The 11498-nt window shown below is 45.0% G+C and overlaps 1 long non-coding RNA gene across 1 annotated transcript; it reads right to left on the bottom strand.

Annotated features, from left to right (window-relative positions):
• Positions 1 to 2572: 2572 nt before the first annotated feature.
• Positions 2573 to 8529, bottom strand: LOC122686929. Its single transcript, XR_006338949.1, has 3 exons — positions 8281 to 8529; positions 7543 to 7641; positions 2573 to 6811 (listed from the first exon to the last, which is right to left on the bottom strand). It is a non-coding gene; the product is annotated as an uncharacterized LOC122686929 (long non-coding RNA).
• Positions 8530 to 11498: the final 2969 nt, after the last annotated feature.

The following is an 11498-nucleotide window of genomic DNA, read 5'->3' as shown; positions in this document are numbered from 1 at the left end:
ACAGCTGATTAGAGATTTCCTAACAAGGAGTTAAGTTAACAAGAGGTCAGTGAACTTCTTTAAAAAGGCAGTCTTGCTCTGTCTGCTGATGGATGCCGCGGGGATTTATGGATAACTCCTGCTAATTCCACCGAGAGTGGAGGCCAGCAAGCCCTCAGATGCTGAGAGATTTGGCCCCCATCCCCAGAAGGTTCTCATGCTGCTGGGGAGTGGGGAGCAGGGCTTGCGTGCGGGCGGGGCACTCATTTAACAGGTCATCGACGCAGCCTCTTCCCAACGGCTGTGACCTGGAAAAGAAGCTGCCCTTGAACTGGAAGGAAGGCCAGGTGCTGGGAGCAGACATGTGGAGGTGGGCCCCCCTGGCTGCGGATAACCTTTGATACAAGTGCATCTTCAGGCTGCCTGGAACTTTCTGAAATTCAACTTGAAATACACCAAGAGCTGCACTGATTTATTCAGGGTGCTGTCTTCACTAAGTGGAACTAACACCTTCCTGATAAACTGAAGGGGTGGGTAGCCTGAATGTCCAACAAACAATTGCTGGGGCCCATCCCCTCCTTATTTGGGTTAGAGCTGATTGGATAGTTCCCAGTCTGGTTTGGCCTAAAGGGTTTAAATGTTAGTTTAAACTATAGTTATAGTTATATTAGTTTAACTATCTCCTGATAGTTCCCAGGAGAGGAAGGTCCAACTTCTTTTTCACACCTTCCCCAGATGTAAAATATACAATATGGGTCCATCGAGATGAAGACAATCATGATGATAACAGCAATGAACATGTACGGAATGATTTTTTTTTCTTTTTTTTTTTTAAGGAGCATCTGGGTACCGTGTAATCATCTGTGAACACAGAACAAGCAGAGGTCATTTCAGGGGCTTACCCCTCTCCCCTTCATAAAGTCTTCCTGGAATAGACCCAGGAATGCTGTATCCTAAGTAACAAGAGTGAAAGGGGCTACTCAGAACCTTCAAAAAACAAAGGGCTTGAGATTTTATCATCTAACATTAGTGAGCATATGCCATGGGCTGGGCACTGTGTTTGGGGACCCAAAGATAATCCACAGGGGCTTTTTCTTGGACAGCTAGATTTGAAGGGTAGATTAAGCACGAATGAAGTTGGGTGTCGGGTTTTTTTTTTTTTTATGATTTTTTTGTTTTTGATGTGGACTATTTTTAACGTCTTTCTTGAATCTGTTAAAGTATTGTTTCTGTTTTATGTTTTGGATTTTTGGCCACGAGGCACATGGGATCTTTGCTGCCCGAACAGGGATTGAACCCACAGCCCCTGCAATGGAAGGCATAGTCTTAACCACTGGACTGCCAGGGAAGTCCCTGTAGTTGGTTTTTTATAAACTAAAAAAAAAAAAGATCACTGTGTACATCATCATGACTTTCCTAAATTGGATATACATCCAGCGTGATTTAATATTAGGTTTTCATGAATGTTCAGTGTGACCATAATAAGAAGTGATAACTGATAAGGCTCTGCTGTGATGTTGTTATAGCGGATGCACAGTGTTTGATCTGATCCCCAAATACCTCCAGTCAACTACACATCTTGGGCTCTCCTTTATGCTTCTTAGTGGTTATTTGGACTCAAGGGTTCTTGTGTCTGGTCACATCTCTGGTGTTACTACACCAGTCTGCAGTGGGCCCTCTTCTATTATTATGACCTGCATAATAACTAAGTCAAAAACGAAGACTGGTAGAACTATGTGTAAAACTAGAGTCAATTGGTTGTATGTGAAGGTTGGACTCTTTTCTAGATAAAGGAGTTAATTCAACAAGTCGTGATATTTAACCCTGGCTGTGCTCAGAGGTTTTCTTGGCTTATTATGATTTTGGGGTGACTTTTGACAGGAGAAGTTGCTAGATGGATGAGGAAGTACTCACCCAAATGTATAAGCTTGCTGGAATATGGACATTTCCATCTTCCTCTAGCAAAGCTAACAAGGAATAAAAATTAAATAAACATTCTGTGTTCTGGCTTCACATAGGAGTCCTAGCAGGCAGCTGTGTATTCAAGTACATTAGGAAAAAAATATTTACATCCACCATGCCTCAGGCTTTGTTCTTGGGATCAGGAAAATATCCCTAATTTGGACAAATGGGCTTAACTTTAGAAGAGAGTGTTAGGGTCAGAGGGAACTGGGTTTGACTCTCCACTCTTCACTGACCAGCTGTGTGACTGTATGAATAATTTAACCTCTTCACATTCGTCTCTTCTGCTGTGAAATGAGGACCATGTTGCTTCCTGTGTTAATATAGGGATTAAACATATGATATAGATGAGGTTCCTCACATATCAAGGTTTTGGTGCATGGGAGCTATTGGTATTGCTAGTTACTATTACTACAATGATGGTTGCAGCTTCTCTAGGTATGCCCATGAAGACCAGAGCTCAAGGGCTATTTACCACCTGCCAGAGTATGAATTTTTGGAATTCACTAAATAGTTCTGAGCCCTGATTTCTCTAATTTATAAAACTGTAGATAATATGTACTCCAAAGAATTGCAAGGAATGACTATGATGACATAAATAAAAGATGCTCACAATAGATGCTCCAAAGTATTGTTTCTCTGTGATATTTATTCTTAGACAACAAATCATTTTCAGCAGTATGTAGGCCGATGACTAGGAAACAGTCTGTGTCTTTGTCCATCAGATCCCATTTAAGTTATTCCATGATTTCGAAAGTGCTGGGTAATGATAAAACCACTCAATTCTAAGGAACTGCTGCAAATTTCTCTCAAGAATCTTAGACAAAGTTTGCTTACCTCAGAGTAGCAACACTTATATTAAAACTTACCTATCTGTGTCTGCTTTAAAAACTAAGGAAATGTCATTTTTGACCCTTATTGAATCCATGAATTAACATGTAAAATCTGATGGTCTTTAATATGTTTACAGGTGACCCTTTAAAATCGAGTCCTCTTGGAGAAATTACTTTGAATAAAGTCTACTTTAAGTTCACCATTTGCCTCCACTGCTAAGATAATGGAGAGATGGTTGTATTTTATGTTTTTTTTTCAGTTGCATCAAGGTCTTTAAAAAGGCTTTACCATCTTATACCAATTATATTAACTGTACTTCTGTGTGCACGCCAGTAATGACCCGCCAAGCAATCCAGGCCTGCCTAGTGCTGACTTTCCGAGGCAGTGAATGGGAAGGGAGCCAAGAGTGGGTTCAAAGTGGGAAAGGAAGTGGGGAGTCTAGACCCTGACAAGTTAATAACTTAACAGTGGGTGAACAAAGCAGACAAAACAATTGAGTGGGCTGCAGGAAAGGGGCTGTGGGCAGGCAAGTCAGCAGGAGGAGAATGCCAAGAAAGGGAGGGGTGGCGGGTATTCGAGGTCAGGGGATCCGGCCTTGGGAAGGTCACAGAGGTTCAGAAAAATCCAGGCTAGAGTGGGGACTCCAGAATCCGAGAGCCTCTGTGCTCTCCCATCTGTTTAGGATCTTGGTTCTTGTTAACCTCGGTTGGCTCCATCTCTTTTATTCAACTGTTCCCTTTCAATGAAGTCCTTAGGGTTTGACATGTGAGAAGCACTTGCAACTCAAAAATCAAACAAACCAGGACAATCTTCTTGACTCCACATCTCCCATCCACCGATACCCTCCTCTTTACAACCATTTCCAAAAAGCTGTCTATAGTCCTCACTTTATCCATTTCCTTACCTTTAATTTCTTATTCCACTGCACTCTAGCTTCTGCTCTCTTGCACTCCACTGAAATAGCTCTTGCTAAAACCACAAATGACCTTCCAAGTCACCTAATCCACAAGCATCCTTCAGCCGCCTCTTGCCGTATGCTCTTCACCGTCACTGAGCGCTCCCTCCTGGGAACTCTCCCTTGGCTTCTGTGACACACGATTCTCCTGGCTTCCAGTCTTCTTCCTTCTCTCTACTCTTTACACTAAACCAGGTGTATGGGGGTCATCCCGACTCTTCCTGACCAGTCAACAAGAATGCTGAAGTTCCCCAGTATGTATTCTGGCTTTCTTCTCTTCATTACATTCCTTCTCCTGGGTGATCTTATCAATGGTTGCTTAGTTTTCAATGACTCACCAAGATGTGCTGTCAGCCCTGACCTCTCCTAGGAGCTCCAGACCCACACCTTCTACCATCTAATTGATACCTGCACACAGGTGGCTCAAAGGCTCATCGAACACAATAGGAATGCCTCATGGTCTCTTCCCACTGCCAAGCTTGGCATCCTCCTCCATCTTGCACGTAAACCCAAAACACCAGACTCATTCTTGGACACGTCTAGTTGACGACCGAGACCTGTGGGCATTACCTAATAATCTTGTGAATCTGTGTCCTTCATTCATCCTTCCAGAAACCACCATCAGCTTTCCCCTGATTCCTGAGACAATCTCCAGCAGGTCTACTCTTGCTCCTCTTCAATCCTTTCTCTACACTGTAGCTAGAATTATTCCTTAGATAAAAGCAAGTGAGATCATGCCATCCTTGAGTTCCTAGCATACCAGAGGCTTTGTATTGCCCAGTAAGTGAGATCACACCATCCTTGAGTTCCGAGTGTACCAGAAGCTCTCTATTGCCCAATCCCTTGCAAATGACCAGCATTTCCTGGCCCCAGGCATCTTGTCCATACTCACCTTCTCCATTCTCTTCTTCCTTTATGGCACATCTTCCTGTTTTCAGGAGCTCCCTGATCTCACGATCGGACTTCTACACATGCCATTCTTTCTGTCTGAAAGACTTTCCCCATCCTACCCTACTGCCTAGTTTTTCTTCGTAATTCAGAAGTTATTGCTTCAGAGAAGCTGACTTTGACCATCTGGAGCAAGAGTTCTCTAACTTGTGTATCACAGTGTCCTGAACGTGTCTGAAAACAGGACCTGAACTCCGTTCCTAGAGTTTCTAATCCAGCGGGTCTGTGGTGGGAACTGAGAATGTATATTTCTAACAAGATCCTAGGTTATGCTGAGGCTGATGGTCCAGGGACCAGGCTTGGAGAGCCACTTACCCAGAACACACCATCCCTTTGCATTACAGGCACACTTTGTTTTATTGTCTTTTTTTTTTTTTTTTACAAATTTGTGGCAATCCTGTATGGCTGAAGTCTAAGGGTGCCATTTTTCCAACAGCATTTGCTCATTTCTTTCCTCTGTGTCACATTTTGATAATTCTTACATTTCAAACTTTTTCATTATTATTATACTGGCTATGGTGATCTGTGATCAGTAATCTTTGATATTACTGTTACAAAAAAGATTGTGGCTTGCTGAAAGGCTCAGATGATGATTAGTGTTTTTCACCAACAAAAAAATACATTTTTTAATTAACATATGTACACTTTTTTTAAAAGGTGTAATGTTATTGGATTCTTAATAGGCTACAGTATAGTGCAAATATAACTTTTATATGCATTGGGAAACCAAAAAACTGACATGACTTGCTTTATTGAGATATTCACTTTACTTGAGTGGCCTGGACCCAAACCTGCAATATCTCTGAGGTCTGCTGGTACATGCTTTCACAGCCCTATGTGCCTCTCCTTCAAACATATTCATGGCTGAAATTTTACACATTTCAACATAATTATTTGACTGACTCATCCTTCTTCCCCACTCGACCACAGGCTCTAGGAGAGCAGGGATGACTTTGCTCCCAGATCAACCCCTGGGTCTAAGCTCAGCACCAGGAACATAGTAGGTCCTCAGTACAAATTTATTGAAGAACCAAAAGATGAAAAATTGCAAACAGCATGGAGGAAAATGCATTTAAAAACTTCAATTGATTACTCTGCCAACCAAAAGAATCAGCATCACATGGCAACCTTGATATTCAATTGGTCCAAGAGCTTAGTCCTTGAGAGGAAGTCAAGTCATAAGAACATAAACTTCCTTAAGGTTGGGGGCTGTGCCAGCCCAATCCACTCTCCTCCTGGGGACTGACTGACCCCAGATAACTGCAAGTGGCTGAAGAACACAGGCATGACACAAGTGGATCCCCTAGGAGACTGTCGGAAAGCTGGAACCCTACCAGACAATGGGGGCTTCCAAAAATGATGTTTATTGAAAGCAAGTGGTTGACGATAAGAGAGATCAAGGAAGTTGCTGAGAAGAGAGATCAAGAGAGGCCAGAGGGAATCCCCTTTAGGAGGATAAGTCAGCTTTAGAAATCACACAACTTTTATTCTTTTTCACTTAAAAAATTTAGAAAATTAAAGCACCAGTAGGAAAAGTATGGGTCCCACAAAAGACAAGCAGAAATGGTTAGAAGACAAGACATCATGAGGTGGTTCTTTCTTTGAAAGAATCAGCACAAAGAAGGTCAAAGGCAAGATGCCATTTCCCAGTGGCTTCTCCAGAGATGGAGAAGAGGGGAAAGAGAGGGAAGCCTGGGACAGGTGAGGGCAGGAGGATGATGTTAGAAGAAGGGATCATATTAGCAAAGAATGGGGTGTGCGCTCTCTAAAGTAAAATGACAGACAATAGAAGCATTCTTCTGAGAAGGAACCCATAAAGAAACCCAGAGGACCCAAAGGGCATGGGGAAGAAGGAAGCACAGACAAGGGAGGTGTGAAGATCACCTTGAGGGAGCCAATGGGTGATGAGACATCTTTTTCCAGACTGTTCATCTCAGATCCTGAGGCAGGAGTTCCAGAGAAGACGCACGTCCTCAAGCTTTCTTTTGTGGTGAAACAGAAGGGATTCTCCGGGGCGGTTCAGCTCCTCAAACATCCCACTTTCCAGTCTTGGGGCTGTGACACCCTCTGGGTATCACAATTTCAAGATAGTTCAGGTAGTCTTCAGGAAAGGCCAGTGTTTATGTGGTCAACCTGCAAACATGGTGAATTCAAATCTATCCTGAAGCAACTGTCCAGGAAAGAGCAAGGTGACAGAGAAGCCTCGTGGCCCAGTCAAGAAACAGCCCATGGCTGGGTCAGGGCTTTACCCACCTGGGAACAAACCCAGAGAGTCTGTCCAAATGGAACTCTGAACTGTGCACCTTTTCTGGCAGGGAAAGTAAGAGATGTTTTAACAGGAGTTCTTTTCAATACCCAGTCATATGCTAAATGCCTGTAGTTGGTGGAAAACTTCTGCTCCATGGTCGTTTGGGGGAAATGATAAGAGAAAAGGATGTAGGGTGATAAAGGCAGATGGGTTTGGAGTTTAGTTTTGGGAACTAGCTCTCTTTTTAACTATGGGACGCTGGCTGATTTCCTCTACAGACCTGTTTTGTGATTCGGAGCAATGAGTACCATAGCTTCTTTGTAGGGACTGTGTGATAAGAAAATAAAATAAAAATGTAGGGCCTGGCATTATAGTAAGTACTCAAGAAACAGTAGTCAAAATAGTTGTATGAATAGATCCTGCTCACCCCATGGGCTAGTCTTCAAAGAGTTCTTTCTAGAAGGAGAGAAGAGGCTCTAGCTCTAGCTGCCACTGCAGAGATGACACCACCGACTTCTGGCTGGCAAACCCTGAGCTCTACCTGTCCAGGTAGGAGCTGGGGCTCCTGATTTCCCAATATCACAGAGTTGTGCTCCCCCACTACAAATTTTCTCACCTTCACAAGAGTCACAGCGTTATCTTTCTTTCCTTGTAAACATTCAGAAACTTGGTTTGAACCTTGCCCGGAGTGTTGAGAGGTGGGGACACAGCACGACTAAGGGCAAATGACAATAACAACAAACATTTGTAAAACCACCACCAGGACTCAACTAAACATGTTGCACACACTGTCTCATTTAATAATCCCCAGGATTCATTTTCACGAGGATCTGAGGAGCTTTCAGATAGACTCTTATGGCTTTTAACAGTGGGAGAACTGAGGCTTAGAGTGGGTATAGATGTGAGTAGCTCGGACAAGGCCACCGAGTTAGTAGATGGCAGAGCATGTTTCCAACCCAAGGAGGCTGGCGCTGGAGCTGGCACATGCGGGACTTGGTCCTTTCTCTCCTCCACACCGTCCTTAACAGAACAACCAGTCCCAGGGAGGGAAGGGGTATTGGCGCTTCCAGAAGTGGAGAGGCATATTCATAAAGGGAGACTGCTGGACCACCTGAAACGAGGCTGGGAAGACAGGAGACTTCAAGCCCAGCCAAGAACAACTCAGGGAATCACTCTTCCTATCTGTTCTGAATAGGCTGTCCTGTCCTGAGAAAACGGCCCTGCCTGTGATACATTATCTCTACTCCGTTCCACCCGGGCAGGCAGAGTGCCTGCAGGAGACAGGAGAAAAGTACAGTCTGTTAACTGCCAGACAAAGGGAATGTTCCTGCCCAGCAGCAGTGCAGCTACTCACAACTGATGGTGCAGGCTCTGTGGGAAAGGCATTAACTCTGTAATCACAGAGGCCAGCGCTGGGCCAGACATCATTTCCCATGTGATGTGCAAAGAGGGTCCAGATGTGTATTCCCTTCTGGGGATGAAAAAAAATCATAATATCCAGCAACACAGGAGGTATCCCCTAAACACCACACACACACACACACACAGAGACATGCACATAGTCAGACACGCACACACATACACACGAAACAGGCAGACACATACAAACACACAGAGACACACGCATAAACCCACAAACACACATATGCAAATACACAGAGACACACAAATACACATAGACAAGCCCACACACAGACACACACACACACATACACATGAACACACATACAGACACGCGCAAATATACACAGACACAGACGTAAACACACACAGAGGCATAAACACATACACATACACACACATACACAGGATCTCACTGAAGATCCTGCCTCAGTGAGAAGAGCTTTTCTCTCATTTGTTTTCCTTTAAGATTTGAACAAAGAGGTCTACTGCTTAAAAAAAAACCAGAAAGCAAGAAAAGGCTAAAACCAAGAGTCTAGACATTTTGTTCTCAAAATACACTTATTTTTTTCTGATTATACAAGTAATATATGCTCATTGACAAAATTGGAAAATATAGAAAATTAGGAAGGAAATAAGTCACTGGTTAACCCTATTACCCTCGAGGTTTCCCTTTGATGGGGGATATAAACTCATCAGTTTCAAGAAAACCCAGGCTTCAAGAACCACGAAAATGCGCATAATCTCTAATTAGGAAGTGAGTATCAGGTTCAGCCAGAGAGAGAGAGAGAGAAATGAAATTGAAATGAGGGACAGATGAGAGAATTAGTCTGAGGGAAGGAAGCGGGGCTGGCTGGCGTGTAAGTTTCCTTCTGAGAGGCGTAAGCACAGTGGGGGATAAAACGGTGGCTCCAGCGACCTGGCTGAAACCTCAGTGAGGGGAGAGGACAGACTCTGCTCTTCGCTGCTCTTAGCTTGCTGCTTCCTGCCCAGGTCCAGGGACACGCCAGGGCCCCGGAGAGGTGAATGACACCACAGGGTCCCAAGGAACATAGAACCACCGACTGAACTACCAAACTGTCTGGTCAGCTAGCCTGTGAGGAAAAAGACCTCATTTTCCCAGGTCCAGGTGAAAATTATAGTTCAAGAGGACAGTTAAAAGTGCTGAAGACAGTAACACTTATGGAAAGATCCTAGGTATATAAAAAATAAAAGACTCAAAAGGGGGAAAAAACTGCGGAAGACAGGGACTTCCCTGGTGGTGCAGTGGTTCAGAATCTGCCTTTCAGGGCAGGGGACGCGGGTTTGATCCCTGGTCGGGGAACTAAGACCCCACGTGCTGCAGGGCAGCTGAGCCACAACTCATAGTGAACCACAACTATTGAGCCCACACGGCACCAGGAAAGGTCCTGAATGACGCAACTAAGACACAGCCAGAGAAAGCAAGCAGGCAAGAAAACAACTCCATGCACAATCACGCCAAAAACAGAAACGCTGATGCTTAGGCATAAACTTAGCAAAAGACGTGCGGAACTTGCACACTAAAAACTGCTTTAAAACTGCTGAAGACGGCTGTCCAGTGAACACTGCAGAACGGACATCAGGGGCTGAACTCCCCGATGTCACTGCTGCGTTCAGGTCAGGCGTTACTGACCCACGGCAGCGGGCTCCCCACACAGATCCGGGGTGGCTCGGAACCCTCCTCCACGAGGCTCTTGAAAGAGCCCAAGACAAAAGGGAAAGAGGAAGCCCAGGGCAAGAACTGTGGGCACAAATGGCGTGTGGACATCGTCAATGGTCCAGGGAAGCACCGCAGACAGCAAGTGTCTGGAGCAGATAGCGCTCGGCGTATCTGTGTGACGGCATCTCTGCCACCTCAGACAGACACTCCGGGTCATGCTCGTCTCTGAGTCTCAAGATAAAGACAGAAGCTACCAGACAGTTCCCTAAAGAGGCAGGGTTTTGAAAACGGGACTGAGAGTCAGGACGAGCTGCTTATCTGGAAAGAGGACCCCCGGCCTGCAGAAATGGAAGATGATTTTTTTTTTTTTTTAATAAAAATGGGAGAGAATAAAACAGCCGAGTCTCTAAAAGAGGGCTGTTGAAAGCCTTGGGACTTCAGTGTCTATCTAGAGGTCTAGGAGATTGAACAAAGACAAATGCAACCCAGTTAAAAAGGCCCCAGGAAAAATTTCGGGTCAAGACTTGAACAAGAAAAGTTTCTGGCCCGTTTGAAATAATCATCTGAAGGGACTCAGAAGAGGGATGTGACTAAGAGACAGGTTATCGATTTCTGATGGAAGGTATGTAATATTAACAACAATAAGGCTAGTTTCCAAACTATACCTGACCAAGTAAGACACGGCCCTGAGATGGCCTATGTGGACAATTCCATGTCTCAAAAGAACATGCTGTTCCCGTGAGCTTTTGTATCTCACAAGGGAAACTTTTTCTTCTTTTTTTTTTTTTTTTTTTAAATAACAGAACAGGGGTGTATTTTGGTTGCTTTAAGAAAATAAAAACCCAGGGTCAGGAAGATCCCCTGGAGGAGGAAATGGCAGCCCACTCCAGTCTTCTTGCCTGGAAATCCCCATGGATGGTGGAGCCTGGCAGGCTACAGTCCCTGGGATTGCAAAGAGTAGGACACGACTGAGCGGCTGAGCACACACACAAGCAAAGGGAAGAAACTCACCGGTCACTTCTGATATTCAACTTTAAAGTACAAACCCCTGTTCACTGATTTCAGTCTGCCTGTGGGCGGTTCCTTTTTCCTGCCTGGGCCTGTCTGAAAGGCTCTGATGCTTTCTCGTGGGAACGTAAGTCTCACACACTGGAGTGTTATCACCGAGACAGCGTCCCCTCCTCCTTGGAGTGAAGAGGTGGGGTCTACGGCTCTCTGGAAGGTTCAGGCCACCGTGAGTGGCTGCGTAACGGCCAAGGAGAGGCACGGCCTGGGAGGATGGGGGTGGGGGGCGATGGGAGACTAAACCGCCCTGGCACGTAAGGCCCACCCACGGTGCCACGACTTCCCACGAGGGTCCTGGGGACGGAGGTGGCAGTGGCTGAGGCCGCAGGTTTCAAGCATGCTGCGGGCCAGCACATACATCCCGGGAGCCGTTCAGTGCCTGGACAACCTCCAGAAGGGCTCTTCCCACCCCTGTTTAATTCATA

Source organism: Cervus elaphus, chromosome 30 (genome assembly GCF_910594005.1).
Source record: "Cervus elaphus chromosome 30, mCerEla1.1, whole genome shotgun sequence".
Classification (NCBI taxonomy): Eukaryota; Metazoa; Chordata; class Mammalia; order Artiodactyla; family Cervidae; genus Cervus; species Cervus elaphus.
Note: the sequence above shows the minus strand (reverse complement) of the source record. Positions and strands in the feature narration are given on the sequence as shown.